The 24,834-nt window shown below is 47.2% G+C and overlaps 1 protein-coding gene across 2 annotated transcripts in view; it reads left to right on the top strand.

The window, feature by feature from the left end:
• The first annotated feature begins 20,015 nt into the window (after nucleotides 1-20,015).
• The window catches only part of LOC138579959 (mothers against decapentaplegic homolog 6-like), a 95,600-nt gene continuing 90,781 nt past the window's right edge, over nucleotides 20,016-24,834 (top strand). Inside the window, exon 1 of one of the 2 annotated variants that reach the window (XM_069650193.1) lies at nucleotides 20,016-20,535. The gene's annotated coding sequence lies outside the window, so the exon portion shown is untranslated. The remainder of the gene's footprint in view (nucleotides 20,536-24,834) is intronic. The other variant, XM_069650187.1, reaches the window with a different exon arrangement.

The following is a 24,834-nucleotide window of genomic DNA, read 5'->3' as shown; positions in this document are numbered from 1 at the left end:
TGCAGTGCTTAAAATGGTGATTCTTCCTAAGCTCCTGTACGTGTTCAGTAACGTTCCAATCTGGCCGAGCAGACCGTTCTTCGATAATCTACGTTCAATGGTGACGACGAAGTGGGAGAAACTAGTTCAGCCATATGAGATTGGTGGCATTGCGGCACCGGATTTTGAGATGTATTATTTAGCAGCCTAGGCACAGTATGCCAAGTATTGGCAGGATCCAGAAGGCACTGCACCACATATCCCTGTACAGCACCACTCAGTACGTCCAACAGACCTACGCTCCATAGTATTCACAACATGTCACAAAGATACATGCAGGTTTGACCCTGTAAGCACCACGGTCAATGCATGGGCTATGATCTGTAGACGGCTAAAAATAGATACACCTTACGACTCAGAGGCCCCGTTATGGAACATCCCGGGGATCAAGCCTACATACGATGAAGGCATACAAAAGATATGAGTCCCGGATGACGAGATTAAGATGAGGGCCATGTTCCCGAATGGGAAATTTGTTACACCAGAAGACTTTGCAACTACAGTGGGGGGAGGACAGCTTGCAATACTGCAATACCACCGCATGAAGTCTGCATTCAGAGCAAAATGGCCATCGTTTCCGGATGAACCCACATCACACAAATGTTTTCAATCCCTATATTCACAAACCGGAACCGGTGTATCTAAACTATATAACATAATACAAGCACACACGCCATTGTTAAATACGATCAAAGCCTTCTGGGAAGCAGATATGGGGGTGGTCATTGATGAGGAAAAATGGAAAAGAGATTGTTTGATGTCGAAAAAAGTGTTGTTGAATGCAGGTCTTCGTTTAATACAGTTTAAAGTATTGAACAAATAGCACTACACACCGGCTAGGATGGCCAGATTCACAGGTATCTGGAGGATGTCAGAAATGTGGAAACCCTGTGGCTGATTCGTTCCATATGTACTGGGCCTGCCCAATGATTGCTGAGTTCTGGAGGGGGGTGACAGGAATACTTGAGGAAATAACACAGACACCAGCGGACCTCACACCCCAGAAATATCTGTTCGGTGATATAGGGAAAAGGGCAGAGGTGACTAGAAGGTTGTTTAATGTTACATGTGCTGTAGCTAAGAAATGCATACTCCAAAATTGGAAAAGCCCACATGCACCACGCATGGACCACTTTCTTCGAGAACTCACTTATGTAAACGAATGTGAGGAACAGTATGTACTGATGTTGCCCAGAACAAATAGGCCAAAATACACTTAGACTCTGTTAAGAATATATATGTGTGATATGCTGTCAGATGAAGACAGCCCCACGAGAACATAAATTGGTCTTGTCAAATCGGAGAGCCATGATATGTATAATATAATATGTAAGTATAATATATGTATAATAGGTAAAGTATAGTATAATACCCATCTGTATTGTATACTGATTACTATAGAACATGTGTTGTAGCTGTAACGTGATGCACAATTAATGAAGTTTTTTAAAAAAAGAATGTGGAAATAAATCAAACTCTTCTGTCTAATCAGGAGGGTTACTTATAGCATTTTTCAATTCTGCAAAACATGTCATCATTTCGCCTGTCCATGTCAATGAGCCCTTCCTCTTCTGCGTTTCTTTGAGTCCCTGCAGGAGAGGTTTTGTGTAACTCGAATAGTCAAAGATTCATGCTCTACAGTAGTTACATAAACCCCCAAAATCTTTGCATTTCCTTTACTGTAACATGTTATGGTGTATTCTGCACTGCAGATGCCCTTTCCGGAGTTACTCTTTTCCCTGCCGATAAAGGTATCTGTTCCATACACACAACTTCTTACTGACAATATTACATTTTCTCCTTATCTACTTTGTATCCTTTGTCTGCAAGCAATGTCACTAGTATAATTGAATCTGCTCTGCACATCTCTTCTGTGTTGTTGCATACTAAAAGGTCATCTACGTACTGAATGATCCTACTTGGTACATGTATGTTACCCAAATCCATGTGCAATACTCTGTTGAAAATACTAGGGGACTCTCAGTACCCCTGTGGACGTCTGGCGTGTTGGAATCTATGCACACAGTAAATAAATGAGGTCAGATATTGAGTGAGAATTAGGGTGTAATGGGATAGAAAATAACACATTTTTCAAATAAATTACAGTAAAATGTGTGGCCTCTTTTGGTATGTTGCAAAGAATCATAGTGGGATTTGGTACAATTGTAAACTCAGCCTCCACTATACTATTCGATGGCCATAAATCTTTTATGAACCTCTAACTTGACCCCTTTGCTTTTTTGACAGGGTATATCAGCATATTACACGGGGACCCTGGTGGTACTATAAGGCCCTGCTGCCATATCACAACAATTGTGTCATTTATCCCTTCATCTGCTTCTCTCGACAATGGGTTCTGTCGCACTCTGGAAACACTGCTCCCTGCTTCAACTTAATACGTACCGCTCCTACGCTCTTCAGGAGCCCAACGTCATGGGGGTTTTCCATCCATAAAGTGCTTGGGTCCTGTAAGAGGCCACCTTATAAGTGTGCAGCCATTCTTTTAGGTATAAATACTGGACATGGGACATTCCTATGCTGAATCTTTATCTGACACGGAACGCACACCTCTAGAATCCTCTCACTGTCATTATCAACATATTCAAACAGCTGCCCATCTGCCCCCCATGGTTGAGCTGGATCAATACAGACAACTGTGCGCCATTCACCTCCGTCTTCATCCGTCCCTATAAGCACACATTTATAATACACAATCAACACCCCCTCTAAATCTACCATAATAACGGTACCCGGGACATGGTCTTGGGGAACTGCTGGTCTAAACAGAAATTCTGACGGCACTCTCCATGGCTTGTTTTGGACACCCGTTTCTCAGCTCAACAACACAATTACTCCATACATAAACAAATCTCGGTTCACGGGTACCCTCTTGTAGTGCTGTCACTGAACAATGCTCTTGTTATTGCTAGGGCTCTAGCATATCCAATCCCTTGTGTGGAACACACTACCCCTTCTTCTGAGAATGAAATTGTCATATTCTATTTACTTAACAAATCTCTTCCCAACAGGTTTCCTGGTGTCCCCTTTGAAAATAATAGTGGTTACCTAGCTTTGTGGGTAAATCTTCTGTGAATGGAAGTAAATGCATTGCCCCAGAGAATTCCTGTGTGTCCATTACTCTACCTGATATGGGGGGGAAGCACCGTTCTTGTATGCATGATTTTTTTGCACCTGTGTCAATCATAAAAACAAATGATGGGTTGCCTATCTCCACACCTACCAGGGCTTCCTCTTCTGGGTTGGCAATGACTGACTGGATTGGGCACATCATTGCTCTCTGTAGGCTGTCCAAATCGGGATAGGTGCACAGTCCTGGAAATACAAAGGGGTTACCACCCACCACAATTGCCCCACGTACATTGTCACTGTGCCATGCGGCAAAGCATTGTTGTCTCAAACTTGTGGGTCTTGTTGTGTCTGCTCCTGTGCATACACTGGTGCATTATTGGGCACTGGAAGTTGCATCCGCTTGGATATGGGTGCTTGATAATGATGCTGGGACTGTTGTATCTGCTGGACACTTGCGTGGGCATCGTGCCATACAAGATGCTTGCAGGAATCATCCCATACTATTGTTGATAACTAACTGGGCTGTCGGTCCATTGAGATATGCTCTGGGATTATATGCATAAGCTTGCCTGCTCCTACATTCTTGTGCAAAATGACCAATTTTCCCACATGACCAACACGGTAATGGCCAACCAAATCTCAGCCACATCACACAAAATCCTTCTCTTCCTCCTCACCCCCCTTGAAACCCTCCTCTTACCCGCAGATATCTCTGGTGCCATTCTCGTTTCTACCGCAGCCGTCCTTTGTTCCACCTGCTGTACATGTGAACCCGTAATCACTGCTCCTTCTATGCACAATTTCACCAATTTCTTTTGTACTAACTTTGCTTCAGGCTTTTGCGCATTATCAACCACTTCCTTTTCCTTCTCCTGCTGCCTTTTGCAATGATGCACTATAATTGCCGGAATCTCTGCCAATCTCTTTGCCTCAATCCCTACTACCTTATCCGAATCCTTATGCACCTCTTTTGGCAGTCCCTTCTTCAACATGTGATAGAATATTGCTATTGTCTTGACCCATGATTCCCCTGTCTCAGCCCTCCCCATTTCCTGTGTCTGTAATATGTACTCACTGGATCTTCATCTTCCTTCATATTATGCACCATTATTGAATGTATATACAGTGTGTCAGGATATGCTGTTCTTAATGTAGCCCGACAATCATTCAAGTGTGCCCCATCATGTTTGTCATCCCCCATCCGTACCCCTGGATATCTTGCCTTTTTCCAGATGTCCTCTGCTTGATCCCCCAATACTGTGGCAAACAAGCTTTTCATATCTCCTATTGTCAATGCTGTGCCTGCAGTCTGTTTCTCGAGTGCATATATCCACTTGCTCGCTCCAGCGGCAAGCGAGGGCAATGCCTTAATCAAGTTGTTTATATCCATGTGTGCCCTGCCGGGACCTTTATGTAAAGATGGAAACCTCTTTCCCACCTGCTTCGCTGATAACTTTCTCCGTCCTCGCTTCCCTTTTACCACTCCTATGCGACCTGGTCGTGCACTTAACCTCGGGTCCACAAACTCTCCACTCTTGGTGTCACACTGGGTGGCACCTCGCCACCCTACTCCTCCTCTGTTCCCCACTCTTCCTCCTCCTCTGCAACTCTTGCATCACCATCTGATCTAATTGATTCATAATGAAAGCTACCTGCGTGTGGCCACCCTTCCCTGTATCTCTCATCATTGTGACCATCATTCCTCATTTCAACATGCACATCTCTAATCGCAGGACTGTCAATTCTAATATCGCCCGCCCTCCATTCATCGGTACCTAACGGTGCTCTTCGCCATCATCCTTGCTCCTGCATTACCCACGCAAGCTCTGCTTCTGTCCTTCGGAGCACTGTTTCCAAATATCTCTGTACCCTAGTCCCCGTTTCCATAACTAATGGGTTTCGTGTGGCACTCGCTATTGAGGGTTGCAGAACATTTTCATAGGTTGCAGGGGCATGCTGTTGCGGAGTTGCGTGGGGCACATTCTCAGGGTTAGTATACCCTGCAGCTGCTTGCATAGGGTAACACCGGTGTGGGGTCGTAGGACTCTAGGGGTTGTGTCACAAACATTATTGGTGGTTTGATGGGCCTCGACGTTACACTAGGTGCGGGAATGACACAAGACACTTGTATTACTATTTCTCCCCTTTTGGGATCCTTGGGGACATCTTCCAAATCCTCTACCATTCTTCGAAGCTCAAGAATGCCCTTCCTATTCCTCAACTTCTTCCCCTTATAATTTGCTGCCAAATGAGTATACATGTGACCCAAAACCTATCTGTTATTTGTTGCTTCTTCGGGCCAGGGTTTATACATTCCCCCTCTCTTATCAACAACCCACTCGTGATACTTCATCGTTTTTTCCAGGTACACTGCAAGTGCTGTACACATATATTCGAGTAGCGTCAAAGAATGCATGTTGTAACCAAGCCTATCCTCATAGCGTTATTTCACTTCCTGAACACGGACCCAGTAGTATCAATTTCTATTGCCCTCCCAATATTGTCCACACCTCCCGTTACCGCTCCCTCCCCTTATCGTACCACAAACCACTCACACCCACACAACTCTTCACTCAACTCAACAATCACCACTTCATACCACAACAATTCAATACATACCTTGAACCAGACATGCTCCTACCACACATGCAGGAGGATCACCTGGGTGAGGGGTCTTTGGGGAGAGGGAGTGGGACACTGGATGGTGAGATGCGGTATCCCCTTCTCTGTAACACCTTTACCCATCCTACCCAGTAGAATATTTAGGCGCTCTAGCCCGCCCCTTTTACAACACAAACACTTTCTCACTGACAGCCTTCTCTAAGGCGAAAACAGACTAACACCTGAGAGGTGTACCTGTCATGTTCCAATACTATGGTCAGGCAATTATCGTCAATCACTCACACCTGACTTCCATTACACTTCACCACACGGATAAAAGGTGGAGCACAAGAGCACACTCTGAGCGAGGCAAGGCACACGAGGAAACAGCAGTTTCAAAACGGCAGCTGAGAAAGAGGGGAAAGGTGGCAAAACCAAAGGGGATCAAAAGGAGGGAAATTTCCTTGACTTTTTCAACAAGGAACCGTTACTTTCCCAAAACCTCGAGAGAAAGCGTAAGACCAGGAAACCAGGCTGAAGAATCCTGCATTGTGTGTCAGAGATACCCAGGGCCCTGCCACATCAATAATCAAGATTGTGAGAAAAACCAGCCACTGTGGTATCGTCTTTAGCTCCAAGAACAAAACTACTTCAGTGATAGCAACAAAGCCGGTGAGTTGGGGAGACCAATACAAGACAGGTCTGTGTTGAAGCCAAGGTTGCAAGCAGCAACATTGTATGGCAAGTGCTGGAACGAACATTGTTAAAAAGCGAGTGATAAGAGATGCAAGTGAAGTTAAGCTGCTGATGAGTGATCGAACTGTAGAGAAGCAACCAAATAGCCCTGCAGGAAGTCCCACCCCCCTATCATCTGTATGCTGGAAGCCTGAAATTGTGCCATGCTTGACACAAGCGGATGTGACCATTCTGCTGCAAATCTTAGAGAGAAGGTATACACTAAGAAAACTTTATCAGATGTATGACAATCTCATGGAGGAAATCCCTGAAGAAATATAAAAAGAGCTGGTGTGTCACAAGTAATGAGCGTGAGGCACAGAGAAGACTGGCTGAAGAAAAGAGTGTATGGACCTTATAGAAACTGATGATGAAGTAAAGAATCGAGTGAAATTTCATATCCGAAAAAAAGATTGCACATGTGATGAGCACTGCAGAAAATGCAAAGTGTTCAATAACTATACAGATGCAGTAACGCAAGTAGACTAAGTGATCATATAATCTGGATATAAATAGTGGATATGTTAAAACATATCCATTTTGCATTATAATGATGGCCTAAGCACGTACACATTGGACCACGCTATCACGGCCTCCAAAAGCCATCTTGGTTTTTTTGCTCTCTTTTCTAAGTTTTCATTCTGAACGTGGTACAGATTCACATAATCACTGCTTCTGAAACTCCTCAAACATGCCCCTGCACAGGAATTCTGAAACTGCAGAGCATATTGTTTGTCTTTACCCTTGAAGTACTGGCACAAACAAATAGCTAATCTGTAAATTAGGTGCCTGCCTGTCTTCCTGAGCTCTCTTGCCCTTTCCGCAGCTAATTGTGAATGCACATTGAGACCATTAAATGAAGCACAATTCATGGCATAAGTTGTTCTGAAAGACCGAGCTACTGAGTAGAAATACAGACTGACCTTTTTAGTCCAGAAACAACGTAGATAAAGTAGCGTGAGGAATGTTACCTTGTGTTAGGGATACGATATACTCCTACACCCCACTCTGCGCTGCTTCCCAGACAGTAAATTGTCTGCAAGATGATGCTGAGTGTTCCAGCATATGTTGCTATGGTGAAATGCTCACGTTGCAGGTCATGAACCCTCATCACGGGATGAGTTCGCATGAATCCACCATGATGTTGTAGTGTATAAAGTATGCTTACTCCCCCCTGTCTTAGCTCACTTCCTCCGTGCCTGTATACATGCATTGATGAATCTGAGACCGCTTAAGCGATAATAAACGGTTGTTTATATATTTTATATATTTTTTCCTTGTGACTGGTGTATCTTCATTTCTTTGCACTAGTCTGATAGCTTTGGACTAACAAATAGATTGCAGGCAGAGCCGCCATTACATAGAAGCTAGGCATTTGTGTCACAACTTTAGTAAGTTCAAATCCATGGAGGGAAGGGCCGAAAGCTGTGTCGCAGCAAAGAATTAGCTGGGATTGTGGAAGAAGCTGTCAAGCCTGGTGACAAGGCTGGAGCAGCCAAGACTGGTTATCTATTCTTGAAGGCAGTAAACATGAGATGCTGAATCATCCCTTGTTAAGGTGCAAAGAAAGAACACCATGAGTGCCAAATTTTATTCACTTAAGACAATTAAATGCTGCGAGATGGGCCGAATTGTGGTCTCCTGTCACGTGAGCCAAGGATGGAAATAGAGTTGGGCATGCAGTACCAGACTAGGATAGCATGTGCTCGTACTCCCATATATTCTCAGAGTCAAGGATACTTGCAAGGTCAAGTTCAAAGATAATCTTCATGGCAGAAGGCATGGGTGATGAGAGATGTTGGGCTAATTGGGTGGGGAGGTACAGTCAAGTCCACCTTCTGGCACCTGGGTATGAGCTAACCTTCTGCTAGTGAGCCGAATGTTCTAGACTGGCACGAGCATGCCAATCAATTGTAGAGGGCCATACAACGAAGGGCCTTATAGTTTGAGAGCAAATAATATAGCGTGTATCTAATAATTTTTGAAGATGACTTGCACTGGGATGGGCATGAGTTGTCCACCTGACAGTAGATGTCCAATCACAACCCAACCCCTTATAGAAAGTATAATTAGATGTTTCCCTTGAACGTATCACGACCCCTGTGGGTTTCTCTTATTTTGCTACGTAGTGTGATTTTTTTATAAAATGCTTCACAACATGCTTGTGTGACGTCCTTTGATGTCCGTTGTAACTCCCTGTTTTAGACAATTGATAATAAAACAGACGAGCTTTGCCATCTTCCTGAGTTGGTTCCGTTATTTGGTGTAAGAATTACTATGCTTCCCATCCACTGCATGATACGCTACATAAAGGACCATATGTTCATAACTTTAAAGCAAGCTACAATACCTTTGACGGAGTGGTCCGGCACCACGTGGGTGCTCAATTGAAGGTCTCTGTAAGGTATTCAGCTGAGGAGTGACGAAAGTAGATAAATTTGATCCGAGCACGGCAGAGGGAGATTATGTGAAAGTGAACTAATGAATGTGAATTGAAGTGGTGCTGCGACGGATTAAGCAAAATCATGCACACAAGTGAAAGTTTGGAAAAGTATGTGAATTTGGGCTGAGCCCGGCAGAGGGAGACCAATTGGAGGTCTTTTGTTAAAGTGGGTTTGAGCCCGGAGGAGGGGGCCCTGGGGTGAACAGCAAATCACCTGAGAAGTTATATAAAGTCAAACTACTAAGAAGAAAGGAAATGCACTGTTTTGTCATGTTGCATCAGGCCCTCTGAAATAAGAGAATTTGAATGACAACAAGAATTTGGCAGAGAAGGTCCTGATGTTGAAGTCTTGAACTGCACCCTCGTGCTAGGGAAGCCAGGGACTGTGCTAAGCTCGAGTGTGCCGCCTTGTCCTGTGCTGAAAATGTGGGGAAGGGAAGCCAACGGCTTGAATATTCATACATATCATTTCTTGAACACTTTTCTTTTGCATAACATTGTTTCCCACACTATTTGAATTTTGAAGTAAGGATTGGTAATAGGTTTATTAGTATAAGCCCTTTTCTTTTGACAAGACACCACTAAGACTGCGTTATTGTTATTTGATGGTTGTAGCTTGCTCCCATCTTTATATTGAGGATTAGATCAGCGTTTTTCAAACCCAGTTGAAGTTCAATGAACACCTTTGAACTGTGATCACTTGTGTCTGTCTTAGTGTTTGATACCATGCCTTCCTTACACCATGCACCATAGCAGGATTTCTGCCCACACCCTTACATACACTTGGGCCGGCCTGCTATACGAATCTATTAGGAGATCTCAATGAGTGTAAAATTGTCATTCACAAATTACTGGAATGAGTCAATAATGTTAGGTTCCACACAGCTCGAGAATCGTGGGCAGCCCTTTACAACTGTCGACTTGGAATTTAATCTCGGTAGGGGCAAGTTACGCTAAAGATATCCAAAAATTGCAATGGGGGCTCACAAGCAGCCTCTCCCACACTCCAGCCTTGAAGGTGGGTGGGGGCTCAAGCTCATCCACTGGCTTGCAGCGTTACACCAGAGAGACCGCCGTTCCACCACAAGGCACACTCACAGCCCGGGGAGCACAACACGCACGGTCCCAGGATTCAAAAAGACCTGCACATGGATCCAAAAGCAGCACCGGAGCAACACCACTACAATCCCTAGGTCTCAGCAAGTTGTCATCTGCCTCCGAGGTAAATTATAGCTGCATTATTGTTGTTGTGCTACACCTACAAAGCAGTGGCGGCTGGTATCATAGGGCGGCCGGACGCCGCCCCCCCCAGAAAAAAAGAGAGAGGCTAAAAGAGATTCAATCAGTGTATAGGCTGGCCCGGCTTTCACAGCGGGGCGCGTCCCAATTTAGTATATTTATTTCTATAGTAGAGTGCGTGGAGCTCAGAGCTCCACGCACTCTACGTAGCCCCTTTAATTAGAAGCCTGGTGGGGCGCTTCAGTGGTGGCCCAACCAGCATAAAATGTGCGCAAACAGCATTCTTATTCCCCCCCCTGCCATGGATACAGTAATGTCATTGGCTGGCAAACAGCCAATGACATTACTGTATCTATGACTGGCGCCGCAGGGTGTGTGCGTGCGCCTGCGCTGCCTTCACACGTCTGTTGACTGTTTCTCTTTATTTTCTTTCAGCCTGACGATGAGTCAACAACAACACACGAGTGTGCTGCTGCAGAGTGACCAACCCAGCGGCACCGCGGTAAGTACCCCATTGTTTCTTCTCTGTTTGGGCCCGGGGACTCGGGAGTGTTACACTTACACTCCCCTCCCCGGGCCCAAACTATGTGGTCCACCACGGCCCACGCCCAGTCAACACTGAACGACGTGTAGGCTGCTCAGGACCAAAAGAATTGTTTGAGGCAGCCCTTGGAAATGGGGTCAGTATTGGAGCAATGACTGCATTAGTTTACCTCGCTGAAAGGGCTGCATATTGGATTGGCCAACATCTTGGCTTCGGATCCCTGTCTGAGGATATGATTGGTTATTTATACCGCACGTAATACCCAGAGGTTTCTAAGTGCGGACCTGGGGATCGAACCTGTGTCGCTCTACTCGTCTTGCTTTTAAGGCAAGCACGGTGCCCCTGAGCTATCCTCCCGAGACAACTTCTCTTGGACTTAATGAACTTGCTCCACACTGATTGGGTCCGGTTGATCAGACTGCAATAGAGATGTTGGTCGACAGGCGATTGATTCTCTGGGCAGTCTGTACCAGAGCACAGGGGAGCAGCGTAAGGGGAGCGCTTGCAAGCTTCTAGGCGCACATGCACAGAATATCTCACAAGAGCTCTGTGAGGTGGGTGAAAAATATAGGAAGTGTGAGAAATTCACTTCAGAGGTTACGTGCTTTGATGCGGTGCCCAGAGGTCTTTGCTTAGTTGCCCAAATGCGGGGGGCACGGTTTGTCACGGATGTCCTTTTCTTGTTGGTTTAATCTGTTACAGCTGGGGTGGCATGTTTCCCTACTCGGCACTTCTGAAGTCAGAGCCACGTGGCTGGCATCCCCTCAGTAATTAAGCACCAGAACAATATGCAAGTTCATAGTCCTTACAATGAACATTTGCAGTGAGAAATGTGTGATTAACATGTGGCCCAGGAATGCTTAAAACCTGTCAGTGTGTATTATTTACTGGGCTGTTTCTGTCACGATGCACTGCTGACAGATACACCTCAGACACCCCAACAATAAATTCAACCAAACATTGCCATCCTCGTGGTAGATACATCTGCTCCTGTGCGCGTGTGCATAAGCAGAGCTCCGATGTCTCCCATGGCCATGCAGCGAGAAGGCCATAGAGTCCTGTTGGAATTCTGGGACTTGTAGTTTTCGTACCTTTCAAATGGGTAAGAAAGACAATTTCCAGACTCCAAAGGGAAAACGCAAGACTGGTTGTCCTTCTCGTGCACGACCACGCGGAAGCTTGAGAGCGAAGTAGAAGAGATGCTCATCCAGTCGTTTTTTTCTGTGCATTTTTGTCTTGTGGTATGTTTTTTCCACCAACCATAAATCTGTAACTACAAGTCCCAGAATGCAGAGCAAAAGCAAGGACTAGATGAGCAACTCCAAAACAACATGGCAGATGTTGATGTGTATGTTGTAAGTGCTTGTTTGGTTGCTTGCGAGCATCCCTCTGTTACTTGAGGGCGATGTAATGCGAGGTGGGAATTTCCACACCACCACAGTGGGAGAGCATCACCCCTCAACAGTCACAGGCGACAGACTGGATCAGTTGCTTGGGGCAAACATTTTACAGCGTGCATGCATGTTTGGTTTCTTCCATAGATATTTGCGTACAATTCGTAACAGAGGCGTAGTGAGGGGAACACGAGATCCAGAAGGGGCGATTTCTCTGCCAGTGCAGGTGGCACACATTTCACTTGGGGACTCTCGTGGACTCTTTAGAGAGGATGCGTTTTGTCTGCCACGTGAAATGCTAGCAGGGAGCGGGGTACTCCCTACGAAGCGCGCGTCCTCCAATGAAAGAATGCCCTGCACTTCAGGAGCAGTGGCTGCCTGCCTCGGTACACCCTGTTTCGGCGCTGCTGGTTCTGCGCGGGCCGATTCGCCGCAGCCAGTTCGGCGCAACCAGTTGGGCGATGGGATATTTTGGTGCTGGGACGTTTTGGCGCGCCGCACACTTGATAACATAAGCGTGAAATCCATTCTACAGAAATGCAATACACACGTAGAAAGTACGCAGACCTGCAAACATTGTAGGAAACTGCAGAACGTGAAACATAGCATGCCTCACAGAACTGAAACTGTTGACACCCCCCAGATTTGTGAGTGAAATACTGCACAACTAACTGCTTTTCGGAAAAGTGGTATTACCACTCGAAACAGGAAAATTAAGAGACTGTGTTGCTTCATTTTACTTAGTGTAAAATAGTGAGCGTTGCTTTCAGTATTAAAGCAAGCAACAGGGTACCCGTGTATACACTTACATTTACATTAAAGAGAGGCTCTAATTGAGCAATGGGGTGAACACAACAAGATGAGGGTGATGGGGAGCGGAATACAAAGGATTGATGACGGAACTGTGATTGCCTGTACTTCGTTATTTTATTTAAAATGGGCTTTCTTATCACCGGGCTGTATAATTTTTATCACGTTCAGCGGGCAGGATATTTCAGTGTGGCCAGTTCGGCGTGGGCTGCCGCGCCGAACCGGCTCCTTCGCCGAACCGGCTGCACCAAATCGGCCTGCGCTGAACCGGCTGCGCCTAATCGCCCAGCTCCGGCCTGCCTGGGGCACGGAGGAATGTCATGTTTTTGTGGTACCATTAAGGGTTCAGGCAGGTACTTCCTCCAGAATTCTCCTGTAAAGAATGCCCCAGGGGGGTTGGGGCAGGGTTGTCCCTTTGGAGGCACAGCTCATCCACCATTGATGTCACATATTTTGCTGCTGAATTGTCAATTACTAGCATAACCTGAGAACAGTGGGCTAAGTCTGTGAAAAGACATACAATCTTATTGCATAAAAGTACCTCTAGGGATATTAAAAGTGACTGTGTCAGCCGCTTCTGTTTACTTAAGCCCTTGTCCTCTAGGCAATGAGAAGCAGGCCCTATAAGGATGAGACAACAGTATCAGGGCAGACATGAGTGAGCGCAAGAAGCTTAGACAATCCGCCTACCCTCCCTAACTGACAGCTGATATCATTTTTAAGGACGCTTGCTGAGAGCGGTGAGTCTGAAACGCTTGAGTAGCAGCCTGCTGCTCATGCTCTATGGTAGCTTGTGAATGCATGGGTTTTTAATGTTCTGGGAGTGTTTGAGGCACATACAGAGGAGAGCCTTAAGGTGGCTGATTAGGAGCGCACAGCGTAGACTCTGCTACTGCTATTGTAATCAACAGCCACAAACTTTCCGTCGATGGACCCCACATGCCAGGATGACGCAATGGCTGTGTAGAGTATGGATGCTACTGTCCAGGCTGGCCATTCAGTCCTACAAGAAAATCATGTTACTGCCGCCATAGTCAGCGCATCAAACACCGATCGTGCATGTGCAAAGACTTTTAGGGCCCAATTCACAGAAGCGTTTCATAATGGCAAAACCCCATTGGAAAACGTTCTGTGAATCAGGGCCTTAGAGTAATTGGCTGTGTGTGTGAATGCTTCAGATGAGTCTAGTTAGCATGTAAGTCCGTTATCTCTCTCTTTGGCACACAATGTTTAAATGGCTGCGTGCCAGAAGCAGCCTGTGATCAGGTATTTCTCTGCAATAAATAGCCTGTTTGAAATTTGATGAAACACACTTTCCATTTGCAGGCTGGCAGCCACTCCCAGTAAAAGGGCAGGGAATGTGCATACCACGTGTTGCAACTTTGAGCAACTGAAGCAATGGAAACTCAGCGAGGCAGACAGCCATTAGAGGTAGGACAAATGTCGCATTAATTAAGTGGTTAAAAACGAAAGTAATATTTTTGCTTAGTTTCCCCCTTTCAGAAAATGCCTAAAATCCTACCTTAGTAAGAGGATGAACGCGTGTGAATGCCAGTAACAGCATGACAAACATATGTTATCATCATTACTGACTATATAATGAATTTCTTTATGCATACACCATGGTACCAGCTATTCTCAATATAAGCTGCTGTAAAATACGCCATCACACTTGCACACGTAAGAATAGTGTACCACCATTAATATGTAAAACCGAATGCTTATTTCATATTTCGGTGGGTTTTTTGGACAGTAAATTGCGCATTTTCTAGGCCATTTTTCCAAAGATTTTGCGGGGGAGAACCCCCCCGCACTCCCCTTGGGGGGGGGGGTGGGCTTGCGCGCTGTGCACGCTCGCTACTAAATTCGCCCTGGGAAATTTACGCCCCACCACCTTTCAAACTCACCAGCCGCCACTGCTACACAGCAAAGGAGAATATTAAGGGCGCAGCAAAGTTCTCAGATGAAGAGACCGCCATGTTCGGTCGACCAACAGCACCACAAGCACTTTCTTTTTTCTATATTGTTAACCAACCCCCTTCCTCTTAGAGATGTCACAAAATGTATTCAACGTCAATTGTAATGCCAGGGGGGTTTTAGAAATTAAGGGCCTAATTCACAGAGCATTTTTCAATGGCACTGTGCCATTGTAAAACGTTCCTGTGAATCAGGCACTAAGGCTGCGCTGACAGCAAAAAGGAAGATTGCAAAACGTATTCTGTTAAGACGTGGAGATGAAGATTTCTTCTACTACCTCTCGACTAACCTAACCCATTCCTCTCTCTATCGGACCCACCATATTGCTTGCATTGTATTGTATTGTATTGGACTTGTCATTTGTATTGCTCCAATTTTTACCATTATTATAGTTCCAATGCGCTGTTAGTGGGAACACCGTGAACGACCAGAGTGTTAGAGGTACTGGGGCACGATGATGATGCGTGTGTACATTTGGCCGAAAAAGGCTTGGCAGGGCTGGCCAGGCTCTGGTAGAAAAGCAACCCATGCGGTCAGGCATGTGGATGAGTGCCGAGAAGTAAAAGGGTGTCAATGCTAGTGACTCACTATGTGTTCAGCGTGCCCGAAATGATCGTAGGACTGCGCTGCATTCTGCTGTCACGAGGTGTCGAGCCGTAGTCGGGTGTAGGTAGACAGAGAATTTATGTGAACAGCACGACCACATATTTGTCGTAGTCCTTGCTGTAGATGTGTGTGGTTAGCCGTGCCTGCGGCCGGTGGAGTGGTGTATTATACTTACCATTTCCTCCAATAGGAAGCGCTTTGATGTTAGGGCGCCTGCTCAGGTATTTGGCTTCTTCTGTTGGTTCTTGCGGCTTGGAATTCTGTTGAAGAACACGCAAACGGTAGCAGTGCGCGGTATAATACTCAATGAAATAACACCACTTGTGAAGACAGGCAAGAGATGTGGAGATAACACGCAGGCCTGCCTGGCTCCTATCTGCACGGGGAAGCTTCTCGAGGTTTCCCTCCTTGTTCCCATGCCACTATGGCAGAATTATCACAACATGAGTTTTGGATTGCCGTCAAAATTGCATGTCAAAAAGGCAGGTTCTTTCACAACGCCGAAGTGCCGCATTAGACTCTGTTTTTGGGTCAGCAAACGTTTTGTCTAACACCTGTGTTTTTCGGAACATGAACTTTTGCAATACAGTGTTTGACTGGAAACATACCTGCCTACATTTGAAAATAAAAATTCCTGAGATGTATGCCCCGCCCACAGACGCACAAGACTCCGCCCATTTGCACACGGCTCTGCTCACACGCCCCGCCCACCTGCCAAAAAGGTAAACTCGTTTGTTGTAGCCATCATTTTGCTTACAATAGCACTGAAAATCATTAATTCAATGCTATAGTAAGCAAAATTAAGCAGGCGCTGCAGCAGAAATAATGCTGCTTTCAATCCAATGACATGGATTGAAAGCAGAATTATTTCGGATGTGGCGCAGTCTTCATTTTGCTTACTATAGCATTGAATGAATGATTTTCAGTGCTATGGTAAGCAAAATGAACGTGGCACCGCCGCCGTAAAAATACTGCTTCCAGTCCAATGACATGGATTGAAAGCACAATTATTATAGTGGTGCAGGCACATTTCGCGCCGTTTCCGGGTCCCGTCATATTCTCCACATGACTGGCTAGCGGCGGCAGCCAATCAGGTGGAGAATATGAGGGACCCGGAAAGAATCTCAAAATTCCTGAGATTCAAGGGACTTTTTCGGAGACCCGGAGAAATGCTTAAAATTGCGGAGTTTGCAAAAAAATCCAGAGGTTAGGCTGGTATGGGGTAAAGATGTGCACATCAAGTTTAGAGCCACCACCCCATAAAGTTAGAAGTTGGCAGCCCCACTCACCGTTGCCTGCTTCCATGATGGTCAGAAAGACCACACAGTTTGGTGTATTTAAACGATCACTGGGGAGCATACCTGCCTACATTTGAAAATCAAAATTCCTGAGATGTATGCCCCGCCCACAGCCACACAAGACTCCGCCCATTTGCACATGGCTCCGCCCACACGCCCAACAGGTAAACTCGGTTGTTGTATGCTTCAGTTTGCTTACTATAGCATTGAAAATAATTCATTCAATGCTATAGTAAGCAAACTGAAGGTGCCGCCACTGCCGAAATAATGCTGCTTTTAATCCAAGTCACTGGATTGAAAGCCGCATTATTACTGCTGCGGTGCCGCCTTCATTTTGCTAACTATAGCATTGAATGAATGATTTTGGTAAGCAAAATGAACGTGGCACCGCCGCCGTAATACTGCTTTCAATCCAATTATATGGATTGAAAGCACTATTGCAGGGGTCGGGGGTCGCATTGAGCGCCGTTTCCGGGTCCCGGCCACTTCTCCACCCGATTGGCTACCGGCGGCAGCCAATCAGGTGGAGAATATGACGGGATCCGGAAAGAATCTCAAAATTCCTGAGATTCACAGGACTTTTCCGGAGACCCGGAGAAATGCTTAAAATTCCGGAGTCTCCGGAAAAATTCCGGAGGTTAGGCAGGTATGACTGGAAAGCCTGATCAACAGCACCCACCCCCTTGAAGACCCTGCTTGAAGTTACACCAGGTGTCTGACCACTCCTGTGGTGCCAAGAAACTCCTCTACGCAGCCTCTGGGAGAGCTGTCACGAGAGCGTGCTGCTGACAGAAAGGTACCCAGCCGTTCCTCCATTGGGCCCTGATTATGCGGATTATTAACCCAGCTCTCTGCTTCCAACAAAGCACTGCAGCAGTTTTGATAATGGTTTCTGCAAAGACCACACAGAGTGAAGGAGCTGCCCATTCCTCTAGCCACGGCCACTGTGAAGTGGTAATGTTGAATGGTTTCAGGTGCAAATGTGCAGAATTCTGCATGACAAGCCCGTGTCAAGTGGTGACTTCAAGCAGGTGTCTTTATCACAAAGGCTTTTCTAGGGATGGGGGTAGTAGCTAGTAGCATGATTTCAAAGTTCTGTTTGGGCATGTTTTAAAGAAACACGTGTGAATGAATTGGTGAAAAGCTCCCAGTGGTTCGTGGACATCGTTAGCTGCACTCGCCAGCAACTTTGCATGCATCGGCTTGCGGAAGAGGAAGCCTGTACTTCGGCCAGTTACGAGGGTTCTTAGCTTGGGGACATGCACACACATAGGTGTTGAGTAAACGGGCTTAAGGCCCCCCCTCCGAGGGGGACTTCTGCTGTGAATTCCGTGATTTTCCAGTATTGACCAGTGTCATGGGATGGGCATTCAATGTTGAATTCTTTGAAAGATCACTAATGAGTCCTGCACAACAAAGCCTGAAAGGCAGTGGTCAAACGGTAAGAAAAGAAGTAGTGGAACCCCTGCTGGCCTGCCCCCCGCCCCCACAATCCCTAGGGCCATGCCCCCCATCCCACGCACAACCCAAACCCCCAAATAAACACACCTGCTGTCCCAAACCCCCAAATAAACACACCTGCTGTTTAAGGGAATGTTCGGTGCAGTGCATTGGAGTGCAAGTTTAAACTTCTTCCTACACTTTTATTTTAAAACGAAACGATCCAGGAACAGTTTATTTTTCAAATTAAAGTATAGGAACAGTAAAACGTTTTTTTTTTTTAAAGCAGAGGGGCACTGCTCCCAACTGCTCCTCCCCACTTCGCCCGCTGTTGAAAGGTAGCTCGGCAGGTTGTAGCTCGGCAGGTTGAACGATTGATGTTAAGAGTCAATGTTCAGAATTACCTGTAAATCCTGTGATTTTTTTAAATTGTTCTAGAAAATACACCTTCTAGACCCATTCTTTGAAATGAAACCCCCCCCCCCCCAAAAAAATGCTGTGGGGAAGTCCTGGACTCCCTCACTTAACTCAGTCAATTTTCTATATTCAGAGGTGGACAAATGGGGTGGGGGTTTGTGGGGAGTGGAATTTCTGCTTCCATACGGGAAATTGAAAATTGGTGCCTAGGGCATCACATATGTGCAGTAGCACCCTACACATCTGACTGCACCCCATGTGCATTTGTTGGAATTCTGGCGGGGCTGTCCGGTTCTTTCATCATTATGCAGTTGATAGACTCGGAGGCCAACTACCCTACTGCCCACATTCCACTGATCTCTCACAACCACAACACATCTAGCATTAGAGTGCGGCCACCGCCGCGCAAACCGCACCGGCTGCACACATGCCGAGTGCACACAAGCACTATATGCTACCCTACTCTCTCCACTAACCTGGACTACGGTCCCCAAGGGCATTCAACCCACAGCGCTTTGAGATCATACCAGTGGTATATAAGGCGCTATACAAATGCACAATAACGTCAAATGAGTACCATTGCATTGGTGTTATGTCACCTTCTGCTGATAAAATGACTGGCACGCAGTGTGGTGCGGTAAAGTGTATACCTTGCACCAAGTTGCCGCTGGACTGTGGTGGGGGATTTGGAGTCAGCCGTGGGGGCTCAAGGACGTGACTTCACAGTTCCCACTCCATTCTTCGTCCACACATTGTGAACCCCAGATTCCCCCACAACCCAGAAAAAAAACAGCAAATTTCCCAAAGCCCCCAGTCCTGCCATGCTGCCATGCTGGGTACTACTCATATAATGCATTCAGCAGACTTTCACGCCCCCTCACCCCCACTAGAATGTAAACTGTGTATTCACATGACTTCGAAGCACTATGCATGTCAGTGACTTCGAAGCGCTGGGATTAGCACCTACTTAATCCCCACGACTCCAACGCAGAAGTACACAAGGCACACACGCATACGGCTGTCAGGCACTATACACTTTGCTTGTAGGCGTTGATGCCCTGCCATTTCCTACTCTGAAGCCCCCCTGCCTGCCCCCTCATTCCCTTATTGCTAGGATGCCCCCATGCGATACCCCATAGCCCCTTCTGCCAGCCCCATTGTTGGTCAGATGTCAGCACTCCCCCTCTCAGACAAGCCATAGCGTCTGGAGTTTTAATCAATGAATTCGCCCTCACCCCTTGGATCCCAAGTAACAAATAGGGATCGACGGCAAGCAAGAAGGGGTGGGGGTGTGCTGGGCGGGGGGCCATTAGTCTGTCCGGGGTGAGACCATAAAACAGAGTGAGGGCGGCCACTGGTACTGGGGTGGGCCGCAGAGAGATGGTCACGCAGGTCTAAGCAAGCTGACCACAGTCTTACAGAAGCAGGAAGAGAAGGAGGGGCTGAAGAGGAGGTGGGCCGGGGAGTGGAAGGAGCTGCAGCAGGAGGGTCGGCTCTCAGCAGCAGAAGGAGCAGAGTAGTCAGGCTCGCCCGCCCTACGGGCTGAGGAAGGAGAGGAGAACCAAAGTGAACAAGTACTGAAGTGCGGGGCTGCCGCGAAGAAGCACTGCGGGAGTACCGACGCGCCATAGGAGTGTCAACGAAGTGCTGCCCAAGGAGCAACATGAAGCGCCCCCGCTGTCCCACCGTGCTGAGGGGAGGCGTGGAACAGTGAGGGGCTATTAACGGTGCTCAGGACATGGAAGAATAACGGAGGACCTGACCGAGCCCCGCCCACACACCTGCGCTCCACCCAGAAGGACTTGCACTGGGACTGAGAACCTCGGAGACCTCAGGAGAGCCCCATACCCAAGGAGTGCGGAAGGACGTGTGACCCTATTCAAGGACAGCTCCCACAAGGAGGTGAGGCATGAACACGGATCCTAGCCCCTTACCCGCTTGCACTCACTTCTGAAACCGATTCCGTTATGTTATTGAAGTTTTAATAGCGCGCAACTTTCACTGAAAGACACCTTGCCGCTATGCTTCCTAAAGGAGAGCAGGTTGTTGTAATTACGCAGCTGTAGAGGTAATGAATTCCAGATCTTAGATGCCTGCACTGAAATGGATCGAGCACTTTTTTCATCGAGCCATGCTGTGTGGTGCGACCCCTCTCCCCCCCATCCCCCAACACCCCTCCCCTCACCCCCGCTCCCGCTCTGCCACTCGCTTATTTCTGTGCTTCTTGCTCTTTCTGAGTCTACTGGCCTTGCAAATGACCTCTTGACTCACTCCATGTGTACTTGTATTTATTTGAAGAACAGGGATGTCAATTTCAAGCAGAAATGACTTACAATAACTCATTATCACAGGGTGGAGGCAGTCCCTGTTGCCTGTACAAGAGCACAAGCATGAGCACTGAGCACACGCATGAGCACAAGCCGCCAGCCAGTTTATGAGGGTGCAAGGAAGGTGAGCAATAGACCAGGGACAAACCAAACAAAATAACTGGTGACTTCTAAATGTAACACTAATCTAGGGGCAAGTGCTGCAAACTAAAGAGGAGTACTGTACAAATATACACAATTACATTATTACATGCCACTTGAGGGAGTGGTCAGGCAGGTAGGATGGAGAAGGGAGTGGGGGGCTGCTGCTGCTTCTTGGCCAAGTAGGCGCAGTTGAAGCCGAGCTTTAATAGCGGTGGGATTGGGGAAAGAAAGGGCAAGTGGGGCAAGAAAGGAGAAAGAGTAGAAGTGGTGGAAAACACAGGGGGCATGTGATAGTGAGGTTGGGTGCAGAGAAAGAGAGGACGGAACGAGATGTGATTAGACAGAGATATGTTCAGCCAGGTAATGAGGAGTAAGCCCACTGATGGCTTTGTAAAGTAGAAGAAGGAACCTGAAAACCGAGCCATCCAGCATGGTGTCACCGTGTAGAAGTGGGGGGTATCTTGGTAGGTTGAAGAGTAGAAAGTGTAGGTAGCGAAGTTGAGGACCTCGTCTATAGGGAGGAAGGAGTAGAAAGGTAGGCCAAGGAGTAGGTATGAGGAGAAGTCAAGTTTGCTGAGCACGAGGGTGGAGTTTAGAATTTTCGTAGAGTGTTCAGTAAGACATTGACACATTTTCCGAATGCTGAGGAGGTTACTACGAGCGGCAGAGGAGGTGCTGTGAATTGTTGCAGTTGGAGGCCGCTATCAACGCGCACCCGAGATTGCGAGACTTGGGCAAGAAGAAATAGGAGAGGTGAGGGATGCCGTTGGAAACCAGGAAAAAGAGGACTTCTGCATTTGAAGAGTTCAGCATGAGGCAGTGAAGAGCCATCCAGTGATAGATTGCAGTGAGCCAGTTGATAATCGCTTCCAAAATGGCTGGAGTGAAAGAAGTAAAGAAGAATAAGATTTGAGTGTCATCAGCAAAGCGGTAAAAGCCAAAAGATGAGATAAGTCTTCCTATGGTGGTGGTATAGAGGGTGAGGATTAGAAGTCCAAGGGCTCATCCGTAGGGGACACAGCCAGGGTGATGGGTGTGGTCAGAGGTTTGTGAATTCCAAGAGCGAACTTCCAGGAAGCAGGCAATCCAGGCTAAAGAAGATTTGCAAATCCCAAGTTTCTGGAGAGTGAGGAAGAGAGAGGAATTCAGAGAGGTCCAAAGGGATGATTATTGAAAAGAGCTTGGAGTGGTGAGCCTCAGAAAGAAAGTTGGAGACACGCATGAGACACGCATGCGTGCAGTCTCGGTGGAGTGTTTACGGAAGGCATATTGAAGTCGATATCCAAGGCCATCATTGTCAAGATACTTAGTGAACTTAGACCACCCGCTCAAGGACTTGCGGAAGTAGGCAAACTGGGAGGCATTTCATGGGGATGTTTGGGTCAGCAGAGGGTTTCTTCAAAAGGGGTAAGACTTGAAGGAGGCAGGATAGAGGTTAAAGAGCTCAGACAGATGAGGGCAGGTGATTGGGACTAAGTGTTTGACCATTTGAGGAGCAAACGGGTTGACAAATGACAGGAGCAACAATCATGTTGGGTTGACGCTGTGAAGCACAGGTGCTAATTCAGTAGGCAGGGTAGGGGAGAAGTAGTAGAGAGTAGGGGGAGAGAGGGCAGAAGCTGTATGGGGAAGGAGAGGGAGCTGGGCTGTGAGGGTGTCTGACATTATGGAGATTGCAGAGGAAAAGTACTAAGCAAAGGCATTAGCAGAGAGGGCGGAGGCAGTGTATACTGGCTTGTGAGGTGTGAGCAAAGCGTGTAGGGTAGGTGAAAGTGTGCGGCATTCATTGGGAAGGGAGGAGATTCGGTTTGTGAAATGGGAAGATTTGGCAAAGCCCAGTGCAGAGGAGAGGGCAGCAAGGGAATATTTGTAGACTAGGAAAAGGGTCTGGGTCTGGGACTTGCACCAGCATCCTAGGTCCCAGTGCATGTTTATTTTGAGGGAGTGGATCTCAGAGGGGGTTCAGGGCTGAGGATGGGGACAGGAAGGTGTGCATGTGCGGGCAGGATAGTGTTTGTCAAAGGAAGTCATACGTAGAATGAATAGGGGAAAGAGATATGAGAGAGGTCCTCACATAATCAAGATAAGGAGCCATGAGAGTCCTGGTTGATTTGCCTCTTGATCATGGGAGAGATGAAAAGAGGAACAGAGAGTGGAGGGAGCGAGATGGTAGCAGAGGGGGTAGGCTGGCTGTGGAGGGAGTAGAGGGACTGATCACAGTTAATTTCAAGGTAGGTGGCTTCAGAGGGCTTTGGAAGGTTAAAGTCCCAAAACACGATAAGGTGGATGTCAGTGGGAAGTGACTCAACGTCAAGGTTTAGGTGTGGGAAGTAGTTGAGAAGGGCATAGGGGCATATAGAGGGTCAGAGCAGTGAGAAGAGTAGGGGGAAAGGACTTGAATAGTGGCTTATTCAAAAGAGGAGGCAGTGATGTTGAAGGGGGGGGCAGAAGAGCAGTGGTGAGGCCCTTATTGATAAATAACCCCTCTCTACTGCCTTTCCCAGCAGCTAGATAGAGAGGGAGAGGGTAGCGGAGGTAGTGTGGAGAGCTGCTAGTGTAGCAGAGTCACGAGGGAAGATCCAGGTTGTGTGACAGCGAGAAGTGAAAGTTAAGCGTGATGAGTGTCGAAGTGGTCAGTGATGCAGAAACACATGTTGCACAGGGATTGTGCATTCCAGAGGCCAAGTGAAAGAGTGATATCAGGTGGGTGAGAGGAACAGGTGTTGTGTGGTAGGTGAGGGGGATAGTTGAGGTGGGAGATTCTGGGAGAATAAAAGCGCTGGGTTTGAGGGCTGGAAGGTGGGGAGATGAGGGGGAGGTGGAACCTAGACATAGACATGGCTGATGGCTCCTAGAGAAGGGCAGAAGAAGAGTGAGCACAAGGAGGAAGGGAGCACAGTCAAGGTGCATGATGGAGAGTAAAAGAAGCGGGCAAGTGAGGACAGTGAAGGAAGGATTCCGCCCGAGAGTGTGAGGGTAGCTGAGTGAGCAGGGAGTGAAGGGGGTAGGGAGAAAAGGCTGGCTGGGAATGAGTTATATAAGTGCTGAGTTAGACTGGAATGGGGATATAGTCGACCAAAAGTCAGTTATCAGACTCAGAGCAGGGCTGTGTGTTAGTTCTTTAAGGTAATAACAGCTCCGCAGTGAATGGAGAGTCGCTGCTTTGAAGGAACCCTGTGTGTGGAAGCAGGAGTCCGGCTATCGACGAGCATGGGGCAGTCCTGGCTTCAGCAGGGGTTCTGGCCCTAGTGCCTGTCACGTCCAAAGAGGCCCAAACCGGGAGTGGCCCTGTTTGGTTACTTGGCAGTGGGATTTCTGTGATGGAGCCGTAGTTCACCTTCCTCTTGAAAGCGATATCACATTCATAACATAAAAATGGTTGCTCTCCAGTGCGATTTCTCTGGTGTATCAATAGATTACACTTTCACGTTAAAGACTACCTGGCCCCATGCTTGCACCCTGGCTCACTGCTGTGCACCGGGCTTCTTGCTGAAGGCCCTAGCTCTGTGTTTCACCCCCTGGCCCAGTGTATGTCCCCAGGCCCATTACTGTGCCCCTAGCGCCATGCTGATGCCCTTGGCCCTATGTATATCAGCTCAATGCTGGGCACCTGGCTCCTTGATTAGGTCTCTGGCCTCATGTGTGCCTGCTGTGCACCTGGCTCCTTGCTGAGGAACCAGCCCTGCGTATTGCCACAACTTCATTGGTGTGCACTTGCCTTCTTCCTCTG

This window comes from Ambystoma mexicanum, chromosome 1p (assembly GCF_040938575.1).
Source record: "Ambystoma mexicanum isolate Mex_15411 chromosome 1p, UKY_AmexF1_1, whole genome shotgun sequence".
Classification (NCBI taxonomy): Eukaryota; Metazoa; Chordata; class Amphibia; order Caudata; family Ambystomatidae; genus Ambystoma; species Ambystoma mexicanum.
The sequence above is the reverse complement of the archived record's forward strand: the minus strand, read 5'-3'. Positions and strand labels throughout refer to the sequence as shown.